The sequence below is a fragment of the Diachasma alloeum genome, unplaced genomic scaffold (assembly GCF_001412515.2).
Source record: "Diachasma alloeum isolate Michigan unplaced genomic scaffold, Dall2.0 Dall_scaffold_00400, whole genome shotgun sequence".
NCBI classification, from domain to species: Eukaryota; Metazoa; Arthropoda; class Insecta; order Hymenoptera; family Braconidae; genus Diachasma; species Diachasma alloeum.
The window spans coordinates 49782-63098 of record NW_021680539.1 but is presented as its reverse complement, the minus strand read 5'-3'; positions in this window follow the sequence as shown (position 1 = coordinate 63098).

The window sequence follows — 13317 nt, the reverse complement described above, 5'->3', positions numbered from 1 at the left end:
TCTATACTCGAAGATGATGATGTGGGTGACTCAAGAAAGGATAATTCGACAGAGAATAATTTGGCAGAAGCGTATTTAGTAGTTAAACAGGGCAGGTTCTGGATCAAGCTTCCAGCGCCCGCCCCTAGGCGGCAGCATGGTCATCGAATGTTCTCGAGGATGACGTCATCGCTGAGTCACTCAGAAGCACGGTCATCGAATATTCTCGAAGATGACGTCATCGATGAGTCACTCAGACTGCTGGCCATGCCGATGACTCATCGAATCGCGCGCGTGGTGGGGGTTTCCCATAATTTCTACTCGGAACGTTTACTATGCTGATGACTCATCGTTTCGCGTGCGGTGGGGGTACCCATATTCCCTGGTGGGGGTGTGCATATAGACTAATTATTTTTTAAACTCGTTTCACATAGTTCTAAGTTATTTCCATTATTATTAGTCTTATTATTATGTTGATGAGAAGAAGGTGTGTAGAATAATGAGACAATGGATTTTTTTTTAATAAAAAAAAATTATATATTCATCTTTTAATATACATGATTATCTTGATGTATTTATTTATTTTTATATCCTCCATCGTCTACAGCTCCACAACCTCCTATATTTACAGTAGTTTCTTAACTCCTCCACTGATAGGATTGTATTCAACAATTCGATCATGGAGACAGTACGCTGATGTGTTGGGTGCGAAAGGAATAGATGATTCAAATTCGAGACGAATATCAACTGGTCCGGTTTTCAAATACTCATTCTGCTTGGAACAATCGATTACAATTAATGGCGCGTCTGTTAAAAATTTCTCTCTATTCAATAACGGCTCAGCTTCCTTTCCGTAGTAAGACTCTTGGAAGTTCACATACATTTTGTATAGGGTTGAATACTGATTGAGGGCAATATCCAAATTCAAATTGCCATATGGATAGCTTTCAGAGTTGAGGAAAAGCTTTACATCTCGGATACTGCAATGATCGAAGTGGCTCGCATTGGCTGTCTGGATGTTTTTCCGACTCGTTTCNAAAAATTTCTCTCTATTCAATAACGGCTCAGCTTCCTTTCCGTAGTAAGACTCTTGGAAGTTCACATACATTTTGTATAGGGTTGAATACTGATTGAGGGCAATATCCAAATTCAAATTGCCATATGGATAGCTTTCAGAGTTGAGGAAAAGCTTTACATCTCGGATACTGCAATGATCGAAGTGGCTCGCATTGGCTGTCTGGATGTTTTTCCGACTCGTTTCGAATCCAAGAATAACGTATCTTGGTTTCTCCAATTGAGATGATGTCTTCAAGACCCAAACATGCTTCGAGGTAGCTGGGAGGAGAGGATACTCATACAATTCCCATGTACGAAAACCCATTGTAATGGGTGTCTTTCACGATGAAATTGAGCAGCTTCACCTTGCGCTCGTCTGACACTTTAACATAGGGGATCAACCACTCAATCTTTTGAAGGTTAATCTTCCATTTCTCCTCAGGATTTTGTTTATTGACAGCCCTCTGAAGTACTGCACTGATGTCCGTTTTCGATCTCGTAATAATGAGTTCATGTTTCGCATTCACAATAATCTTCTGATAATCTTCGGCGAAGCCAAGTAGAAGACTTAATGGTATAGAGATGTCGAAATATCCTGCATCATCAGTGATTGTCTCATTACTGTCCATACTATCATTCTTGAGCCAACCAGCATTCTCCATCAAAAACCACTGGTTAGGACTCTGAGAAACATAATTTTTCATGAGACTCGTTAAACCCACATTTTTCGCTCGATCAATCTCCACTTCATTGAGCTCATATCGCACTTCCTCAAACAGATGACAGATAGCGTTACTCACGAGTCTTGTTCTCTCGGTTAGTGTTGTTCCATTATCTTTGGTTAATCGACCATTAATATGCAGATGACTCTTACTGGGGAATAAACATAAATCTTGATGTTGCACAGTAATTGAAATTACATCATTATTACAGTAGCTTGATGAAGCAAAGGGTTGATGGGTATGCATCTCATAGTGAGAAACTGACTCATCGAAGACGATAGATTTTTGAATCTTCAAGATGTCCTCCATAATATATTATTTTTTCCTATCTATGATTGGATTTACACTCGAGGTCTCAAGTTTAAACTGTTGAAGAATTGAATACTCTCACGTGTTAACGGTTTGATGGGTCTTTGATGACTGCTAGTCCTTTGGGGAGATGACTCCCTTTTATAACTCTTCACGATCTTCGTTTGGAAAACGATACCCATTAGGTACGTTTAATGTGAAGTCTTATTGTAATTAATTCTCCTTGGAAGTTCAACAATTCACCGTCCTGATCCATCAATTTCAGCTGAAGATGATCTATTGCTTGGACCACGATCGGAAGGTAAATGAGATTCTTCGGCACTTCAATGACCTTATATCCTGGAGGCACAGTAGGAAAAAATTCGTGAATGATGTGAGTTTTCTTCCCATTAATATACGCGCCTCCAGTGATATTACACTCCACACACATAGAATTCACGTTAAGAATCCTAACTANGAATCCAAGAATAACGTATCTTGGTTTCTCCAATTGAGATGATGTCTTCAAGACCCAAACATGCTTCGAGGTAGCTGGGAGGAGAGGATACTCATACAATTCCCATGTACGAAAACCCATTGTAATGGGTGTCTTTCACGATGAAATTGAGCANTCTGCAGAACCTTCTGCAAATAATTTTGAATATCTTCAATCTCATAACTACCTTGGAGAATGCTGATTGTATACTCCCTATTCTCATTATCAGAGTAGTAGAACTTATTATTCTTTTCTGTAATATTTGGAATTGAATTGAATGTCAATAATTCAACAAGAGCCACACTATAGTGATCATTGTGGGATAATTCAATGGGAGGAAAATAATTCGCTTCTAGAATAGAAGAGGTCCCCGACAGTGTTAAGGTGGAAGATTCTCGNGGGATCAACCACTCAATCTTTTGAAGGTTAATCTTCCATTTCTCCTCAGGATTTTGTTTATTGACAGCCCTCTGAAGTACTGCACTGATGTCCGTTTTCGATCTCGTAATAATGAGTTCATGTTTCGCATTCACAATAATCTTCTGATAATCTTCGGCGAAGCCAAGTAGAAGACTTAATGGTATAGAGATGTCGAAATATCCTGCATCATCAGTGATTGTCTCATTACTGTCCATACTATCATTCTTGAGCCAACCAGCATTCTCCATCAAAAACCACTGGTTAGGACTCTGAGAAACATAATTTTTCATGAGACTCGTTAAACCCACATTTTTCGCTNAACACCGAAATAATCCATCAATTCTTTTGGTGGTTGTAAATTCCCAAAACTATCAAAATAAATGATTTCATTTTTCCGTTTCTTATATGCCACCCAGTGACTGCCAGGACCATCCCTAACATCCAAATTCACTATAGTGACTATAGTGAATGTGTGTAGTGAGTGTGTAGTCACTATAGCTGATTCATTCATCCGAGGTCCATTTAGGGGCAATCCATTTCTCATATAAACTCCTCGGAAATATGGAATTTTCATGAGTTTGGAGTATTTTATGATATCAGCATCACTGAGGCCTCGGTGTGGTAGCTTTATGAGTTTTTTGGTTGCAAATGGAGCCCCAATCCTGTTTTATAGGGCTTCAGATACAGTCCGTTACCCATTGAAATTGCTTCCATTGCTTGATTGTGACGTTTACTCTCCTCGAGGTACTGCTTAGCTGCTTTCGCGTCGTTCACAGCTTTTGTGATACCAGCGGCGCCTCCAGCTAAAGCTCCCGTGGCACTTAACCCAGCAAATAAGGGAATCAAGAATGGCAGTACTCCACCAATTTTTCCAGGTACTGGTAATACTCTTGGCGATTTTACAGAATGCCCTCCTCCAGCGTTTCGGACAGCATCTCGTGCAGCTTGAAGAGCTGATTTGATCGCATCTCCAGGGCGCATCGATTGTTTCACCGGTCTGATGATTGTTTTGAGAGCAACATGCTTTTTTGCAACAGCACCACGTCCACATGATTTTTTCTTTTTCACAAAACTTTTCCCACGTTTACTAGTTTTTCCCCCCACTCTTTGCTTCAATCCAAATCCGAAGCTAGTTTTAGCTTTCATAGCATTAGCTACACCCCAAGCTGCAGCTTTTTCACTCAAACCCGCGTCTTTTGACAATACATGTGTCCACGCTCTGTTTTCTAATGATTTATCAGCGTTATGTCTTGCAGAAAGATTCTCTCGATTCTTTGAATATGCGATATCGTGTTCCATACACGCTTTATCGAGAAGATTGATTCCAGGATCACCGCGAGCTAACCTCTCTGACAACTTCGTTCCTGGTCCACAATATTGATATCCAGGGATATGTAATTCGATAGGTAATTTGTTGATTATCTTATTGAAAACTCCTCTCCCACTCCTCTTACATCCTCTCACTATCATAGCTCATACTCGACTGAGTGTGAATGATATATAAACCCACAATTTATATGTTTTCATCTCAGTTGAACATGAGAAGTCATGAGTAATACTCATCAAAAAATGAAGTTCGCGGAACAGGAAGTGAGATTACCCATTTCGAATTTCGATAAAGTAGTACAGAATGCGGATGATAAAATGAAAGAGAAACGTCATGGTGAATTACTACCGAATACAGTTCGAGCAATCTTTTGTGGACCTTCGAACTGTGGTAAAACGAATGCATTATTGGCGCTGATCACACATCCGAATGGTCTTAGATTCGAAAACGTGTATATCTATTCAAAGTCTTTGAATCAACCGAAATATGAGTTTCTAAGAAAAGTTTTAGAAGCAACGAACACAATTGGATATTTTCCATTCAACGAACATGAAAAAGTCATAAAACTGAAAGATGCGAATCCCAATTCCATCTTCATCTTCGATGATGTTGCGTGTGAAAAGTAAGATAATATGCGTGCTTTCTTTTGTATGGAGCGTCATCGAAATGTTGATTGCTTTTACCTTTGTCAAACATATACACGTATTCCAAAACATCTCGTATGTGATAATGCAAATTTATTGATCTTATTCAAGCAGGATGATAAGAATTTGCGACATATCTATGAAGATCATGTCAACACGGATATGACTTACAATCAATTCAAAGACATATGTTCCTCATGTTGGAATGTCGATAAATATAGCTTTTTAGTGATTGATAAAGATAGAGAGCTGAATGATGGTCGCTATAGAAGAGGATTCGATTGTTTTATAAATATATAATGCACATGATTTTCTGAAGCAGTCGCATCCCGGGTTTCATCATGACAAGTTCTATTTTGAATAAAGAGAAGCATGTATTACAACAAATCGCAGATACAAGTGAAGCAATTCGTGGAAAGCATAAACTAATGAAATTGGGGAGAGAAGATACAGAAAAAACTCTAAATGAAGTTTTCAAACCAGTGGTTACACCATTACAAAAACTAGTGGATCAAACCACTCATGCTGGAATTCCTAGGAGAGCAAAGAGATATATGAAGTTTAAAGTTCCCAATTCAAGGAAACGCGTGGCGGAAACAGATGATTCTAATATTCCAACAAAGATCCAACGAATGAAGGAAATGGATGATTCAAATATTTCTGGAAGACCACCACCACCACCAGCAGAATCAGAGTTAGATAGAAATGTTTTCATACCATCATCTCCCGCCATGGAGACTGGAAATACTGATGATCAAGATGATTCTGATTCTGTGGAGGATGAAGATATTCATAATTTATCTCAAGAATATTTACAATTATTCAACACCCCAGGTGAGGATGGAAAATTAGACATGAAAACGAGTGGCAAGTATAAAGGTGATTGGGTGATCGGGATTACTCCAATTAAATTTGAAGGGGAAACAATTGTGATTGGTCGTGAGAAATATAAACAAACTCCAGGACTTCTTGAAATATTATTTAAAAAAAAACCTAATGTGGAGAAAATTACAGAAGATTCACAAAAATCGTGAAGATGACCCATCTCGATAGGCAATATTTTGATCCAAAGAAAAGATTGAAGCGACACAATACACAAAAGTTTGTGAATTTCATGATTCAATCTCCCCAAGGGAGAGGATTGTCAAACCAAATGATTGCAAAGAGGATGCGTAATATCGATTATGTGCATTGGGATGATCCAAATGAGTTGGTGGATCGACTCCGATTGTTGTATGCATCTCAAGCAGCTGGCAATAATAATCATAATAATGAAATAATTTCAATTATCGAGGAACTGCGGGAGGCTGGAGCGTTGATGTGTTTGGACGACAGTTGAATGCTGCTGGAGCTGCACCCAGGAATATTCAAGGACCCCCAGGTCGGGGCTTCAAGCTCACAGCAGATGGACAATTTGATATGAAAAACAAGCAATTATGTAACGTTGCTGAAGTAGTAGAAGATAATGATGTAGTTTCCATGAAAGTTGTCAAGCGTTTGATTGAAGATTTGCAGATTAATCTACTAGTAAAACACACGACACAGAACCTTGAAACCATTCGAATACTAGATGAGGGAGTGAAAACATTGGAGAGCTCAGGTAAAAAATCTCCAATCGAATCGGATGAACAAAATAGTATAGCAGCTGCACCAGAGTTTTCAGATAGTGGAAAAGGAGTAAGACGTGTTAAGAGAAGTTCCAAAACGTTAACTGAGAATGAAGGTGAAAAAACAAGGAAAAACAGAAAAGTTCAAGGTAGAAAAAGAAGCTCTAGTTGAGGAACTCCACAGACCTGCACGTAGGAATTATCCCAGGCGTCGAGTAGACNATAACCAGAGAGATTATGGAATACAATGGGGATAGTATGAGAATCTTGATATGTGAGATTACAACTCCGATGCGCAGCTCCACGATATCGTCCTGTTAAATGACAATGATCACGAACCTTATCATTTGTAGCCAAAGTTTTTTTGCACATGTAACATATCACTGCTGGTTGAAAATCTTCAATTTGCTGAGCTGATAAGGTTTCCATTTGTTTATTTGTCTTCAAATATTGATGTACTTNGTTGAAAGAGCGAATGTGGAAAAAATTCTCTCTCCAAGGATCATACAGATGGTTCGATATACTTCCTGACATCATATCATCTTATAATGATACAAAACATGGAACAATTCACATGAAACCCAAGGATGTGAACGAAATGAATGAAAAGTTCCTTCATCACCAAGTTTATGGAACATTTTTTAACAATAGAGTTAAAGAACCGAAATTCAAAATCAATGACAAAGTGACNTTTTTTGAGTCTATCATACATTCCAAATCTGCGTAAACAGTGAATGGGACCGTTTCTCGATGTTTGAAATTCTTGAAGTTCAGTATTTTATCTTTTTCTTCAAGCATGATCATTCGCACCTTGTTTAAATTAGCATAATCTTCCTTGTTTTTCGAAGGAGTTTTGATACCGGAAGTGGCACAAGCATCGATCACATAACCATGTAAAACCCTTCCTTCTAGAAATTTGAGAACTAACCAAACGTGATAAATTGCGAATCCATGCGAAATGGAAGACTGGTTCATCACACGTTGTTATGTTGCTCGCCATCATTAATAAGTGGATTGTTTCTCGAGCAGTAATTTTCTTACTCAAGTAAACAGGGAAGATTGTGTTATTATGATCTTGTGTTTCCATACCATAAACATTGATCTTCAGATCATTCATTTCTTCAAACTTAGGAATACTTTTGAGTGTCATTGGAAAACTCAACCCTTCATATTTAAATACGTTCCGAAAATGGGGGTATGAACTCACTCCATTTACATTAGTACTTTGCGGATGGAGAACTGCTGTAACCGCCCACAAGAAGCAGAATTGATCACTGTTTTTAATATTTACCACAGCTTTCTTAGATTGTATATTCCTCGGCAGCCCGATAAAAGTTGAATCTCNCACTTGGTTTAATATACCCCCAAGGTAAAGTATCTGTCGTATTCATTGAAATCATACGCTTATCATCTTCCCAACTCAATACCAATTTCTTCTGACAGATTGTGCGCACCTCATGTATTTTACTCTGGATTAAATATTGATTTCTCACTATATGCTCATGATCAAGGAGACAGGTCTTATAATCATCAAATGTGATGCTCCTGAGTGTAGCAGCTTTGACACCCTTAGCTTTCTTCTTAGCTTTATCATCATCCAACATCCTGAAGGCATGTCTTGGCTCGCAGACCTACAAATTCCGNCTCTTTTCACCACTAGTCTTGGCATTTTTCAAATATTTGTTCAACAATTTAATATTCTTCTTCGTTAGATTCGTCAGATTCTCCACATCATCAGCTTGAGCATAGAGAAGCATCTCATATGCTTCTCTTAACACGTGCAGTAATTTCTTCCTCTGTTCATCCATCGTATGGGGTTTTAAGGACACTTATTGGGNTATAGTCAGATGTATCAAACATGTGTATGTCTTCTTTTATAGACTCATAGATGTTTGGTACTCGAAACAAATATAATAAACTATCTGTATCAGTATACATCAATTTCGCTGAATCACCAAATTTAGGTTCAACATATTTGTAATGGAAATCATATACGATTGTTTTTGATAGATCGAGAATCGTGNCGAACCCTCTCGAACATTCTCGCTGCAATTCTAGAAGATCAGAGAAGGTTTTGGACTCTTCTTTTTGATTATTCTAGAATGATGTCATGACGTCATTATCTGATAAGATTTGCGTATATAAACCCTTCGGATAGAACCGCTCAACATCAGTCCATCAGCTACTCTCNTAGCTGTATTCCATATTCATTATTCTGTTTATAGTCAGATGTATCAAACATGTGTATGTCTTCTTTTATAGACTCATAGATGTTTGGTACTCGAAACAAATATAATAAACTATCTGTATCAGTATACATCAATTTCGCTGAATCACCAAATTTAGGTTCAACATATTTGTAATGGAAATCATATACGATTGTTTTTGATAGATCGAGAATCGTGAATCCAATGTAGATAGGTTTCTTGAAGTACACAGATGTTCGATTCATTTCAATAATAAACATATCATCATCAAATACCATACNAAACACGTCTGGAGAAACTTCAAAATGCAGTTTCTGAGAAGCGACTCAAACTGAAGTACCTTGGAGAGGGAACGAGATTTGAATTCATTGGGATTTAAGGAGTTTATCGGAAAACAGAGAGATATTCATAACATTTGCTGAATTCATCAATTACCAGGTTTTGCNACATAGTTGTAATGGAAATCATACACGATTGTTTTTGATAGATCGAGAATCGTGAATCCAATGTAAATAGGTTTCTTGAAGTATACAGATGTTCGATTCATTTCAATAACAACCATATCATCATCAAATACCATACAGCTATGGAAATTGGGTTTGGCAATCAGTGCTTTTGCTCCATAACGACCACCCCAATGTGTGACGAGCTTAATATCTTTCTGTTTCCTAACATTTTCCATTGTTTTTCCAAATATAGCATTATTCATCAACTTATAAAAGTTCTTCTCGAATTCATTCTTCTNTATTTTGTATCATTCAAGTGATAATAAAACTTATGAAAATTGTTTCACATGAAATTTGATTGTTTTCACATTTTTTCCCATTTTACCATGAAAATTTTCGATTGATAAATTAATTATAAACCGAATAATAAGAACAAAACGTTGCAGAAAAAATCTCTTCTCTGGGATGATGTATATTGTAGCAAACANCTATCTGTATCAGTATACATCAATTTCGCTGAATCACCAAATTTAGGTTTAACATAGTTGTAATGGAAATCATACACGATTGTTTTTGATAGATCGAGAATCGTGAATCCAATGTAAATAGGTTTCTTGAAGTATACAGATGTTCGATTCATTTCAATAACAACCATATCATCATCAAATACCATACAGCTATGGAAATTGGGTTTGGCAATCAGTGCTTTTGCTCCATAACGACCACCCCAATGTGTGACGAGCTTAATATCTTTCTGTTTCCTAACATTTTCCATTGTTTTTCCAAATATAGCATTATTCATCAACTTATAAAAGTTCTTCTCGAATTCATTCTTCTACTGTTGTCTTTTCATAGTATTCAGATCAATATACGACTTCAACCAGGGGTTTTGATTGAATTTCAAAACACGATGGNCGCTCTCACTCACGTTCCAAGTCTCGTTCAAGGCCTCGTTCAAGGTCATGTAGTCAAAGATAGNTGTGTTTGGCAATCAGTGCTTTTGCTCCATAACGACCACCCCAATGTGTGACGAGCTTAATATCTTTCTGTTTCCTAACATTTTCCATTGTTTTTCCAAATATAGCATTATTCATCAACTTATAAAAGTTCTTCTCGAATTCATTCTTCTACTGTTGTCTTTTCATAGTATTCAGATCAATATACGACTTCAACCAGGGGTTTTGATTGAATTTCAAAACACGATGGATGTTTCAATTTCATACCGAGAGTTGTGTATTGTTTCAAGTTCCGGTAATGTATCACATACTTTTCTTTGGAGAAAAGTGTGGTAACTAATTTTGAGTGTTTACTCCCCGGAGGAATGAAATGCTCAGGACAAAGAGGAAAATCTTTATGTAGTTCATGCAGTTCTCTAAGGTATTCGAAATCAACCTCAACGATATATCCAACTGGAGAATCATCAGGAACATTTACNAATATCGTTTCAACAATTAAAGTTTACCGGCCGACCGAATCGTCTTGGACGAATCTACTTGCCGAATTTCCGTCAATAACTAAACCGGCNGAAAATGATGAAGCTAGGTATCGCTCGTCGTTCAAAGAGCCCCTGGGCTTCACCGCTACATNGATGGAAATTTTCAATTGACAAAACACACAACGGTCCATCATATCGCAACAACGCCCGGACCTCCTGTATCGAGTAAAGCTCGTCGTCTCGCCCCAGACAAATTAACGATCGCATAACAGGAATTTCATNTCAAACGAATCACATGGTAAACTTAAACTCAGCAGCCCCATACAAATTGTTTACATCATAATACATTAGATATGATGTTTCTAACGATGGATCATAGAGTTTCTCCCCCATGAATGGATTATTAGCATAAGCATATCTATTTGCACATTGTGATACTCCACCTCTAATACCTTTTTCAATGAATAAAATCATTTCAGGATCGGTAAAAAGCTCTAAATTTNCCAATGTCGCAGGCAAAAAGATATTTTCGACCGTCGATCTCGTTCGTGCTTTCAATCAGATTCCTGTCGTACCGGATGACATCTGCAAAACAGCAATAATTACGCCTTTCGGTTGNATACATTAGATATGATGTTTCTAACGATGGATCATAGAGTTTCTCCCCCATGAATGGATTATTAGCATAAGCATATCTATTTGCACATTGTGATACTCCACCTCTGATACCTTTCTCAATGAATAAAATCATTTCAGGATCGGTAAAAAGCTCTAAATTCACTCCTGTATATTTCAGCATAGCATCAAAGGCTAATCCAGGAGCTGTATAATAATGCAAAGGATCTAATTCATAAGTAGAGAAGCAATTGTGACGAAAATTTGGAAAAATGTCAGCTAACAATAAGACATCAGTGNAACAACACAGGCACCCCTTCACGAATTTCTTCAAGGTTCTAACGTAAAAGGGGCTCATCCAGTTCCGTGGACTACAGAAGGAGAAGCCGCCTTCAATGCCTCTAAGAAATAACTGCAACGCTGTTAGTGTACCCAGATACANCATCAAGAGCATGCTGATAATCTTCATCAGATATTTGTTCATCAGTTAATTTAGAGTAAAACTCTTCTTTCCTAGGCAACTCAGTTTCATTCCATTTACTCCAATCATCAATATATTCATAGGGAAATACCCCCTTTCTACACAATAGGTTGAATTTCATAGAATCTGGTTGATACTTTCTCGTTATTTCTTTATGATCAGTATCAATAATTTGCCAATCTTTCAAGACTACTACCCATGAAACGGAATGAATCGATGAATCTTAAATTCACACAAGTCCCTGCNTCACTACCGTGGGCTGTTTTTACCGACGCGTCCGAATTTGCTATCGGCACCGTTCTTCAACAGCACAGAGGTACCGTCTGGGAGCCGCTTGCCTTCTTCAGTAAGAAGCTTCAACCTTCCTTGAGGAAGCGATGCCCATACGACAGAGAGCTCCAGGCAATTTATGAAGCAGTTCGTAAGTTCAGGCACATTTTTGAAGGTCGTCACGTGACTATCTATACTGATCATAAACCGCTGCTGCATGCTTTCAAACAAAATCCAGATAAAGCAAATCCTTGGCAGTTCCATCGCCTTGATTTTATCAGTCAGTTTTCAACCGATATTCAGCATGTCGCAGGTAAAGATAACGTTGTTGCCGACGCCTTATCGAGAATCGAAGCCATATCCACAGCAATATCGACGGCCGAACTAGCACAGGCACAAGCAGCAGATGCCGAGCTCCAAGAACGTCTGCACGACCCGAATGGCGTCCTTTAACTACGACCTATCAACATGCCAGAGAGTCCAACTCCAATTTACTGTGACGTCAACGATCAGCTGATTCGTCCCTATGTACCATTACCGCTACGTAAGAGAGTTTTTGATACTCTGCATAGCGTCAGTCATCCAGGGGCTAACGCATCAACTTAGCTGGTTTCTCAACGTTTCGTCTGATNCCTTTTTTTTCCGACACAGAAGGGGAGTATTGTAGCGAAGCTACTTATTTATCATTCGAATTATTTCACTATATTGTATTCACACCGGCTTAGCAGCCGAATACCTGACGACGTCACCTCGTGACGATTCGTCATATTTCGGGCACCCTCGATCGGATGATCCAATTGTCTATATCGTTGCGAGAGACAGATTCGTCATAGCTCTCAAGGTGTAAACATCGACACATTCGCTGTGAACAAATTCCATTCGATTTCTACTGTTATAACGCGTGTTATAATTTCATCAACCCGTCCAACATTCCCGAGTATCCCACATATATATATATATATTTTTTTTCGATATATTCTTAAAATCTAATCAGGAATTAATTTATCCATAGCTCATTAATAAATTTCGACAATAATGTGAGAAAAATAAAAAAAGTAATAACAAAAGAGAGAGATTTGAACCCAGGTCTCACATATTTCAGAGATACACCCACTACCAATCAGCTACAACAACTAATAATTTTGTATTATCAATGACTANTTTTAACGCGTATACATTGCCTATATTGTATATATTGTACATAGCTAACTCCCTTTTTTTTCCGACACAGAAGGGGAGTATTGTAGCGAAGCTACTTATTTATCATTCGAATTATTTCACTATATTGTATTCACACCGGCTTAGCAGCCGAATACCTGACGAC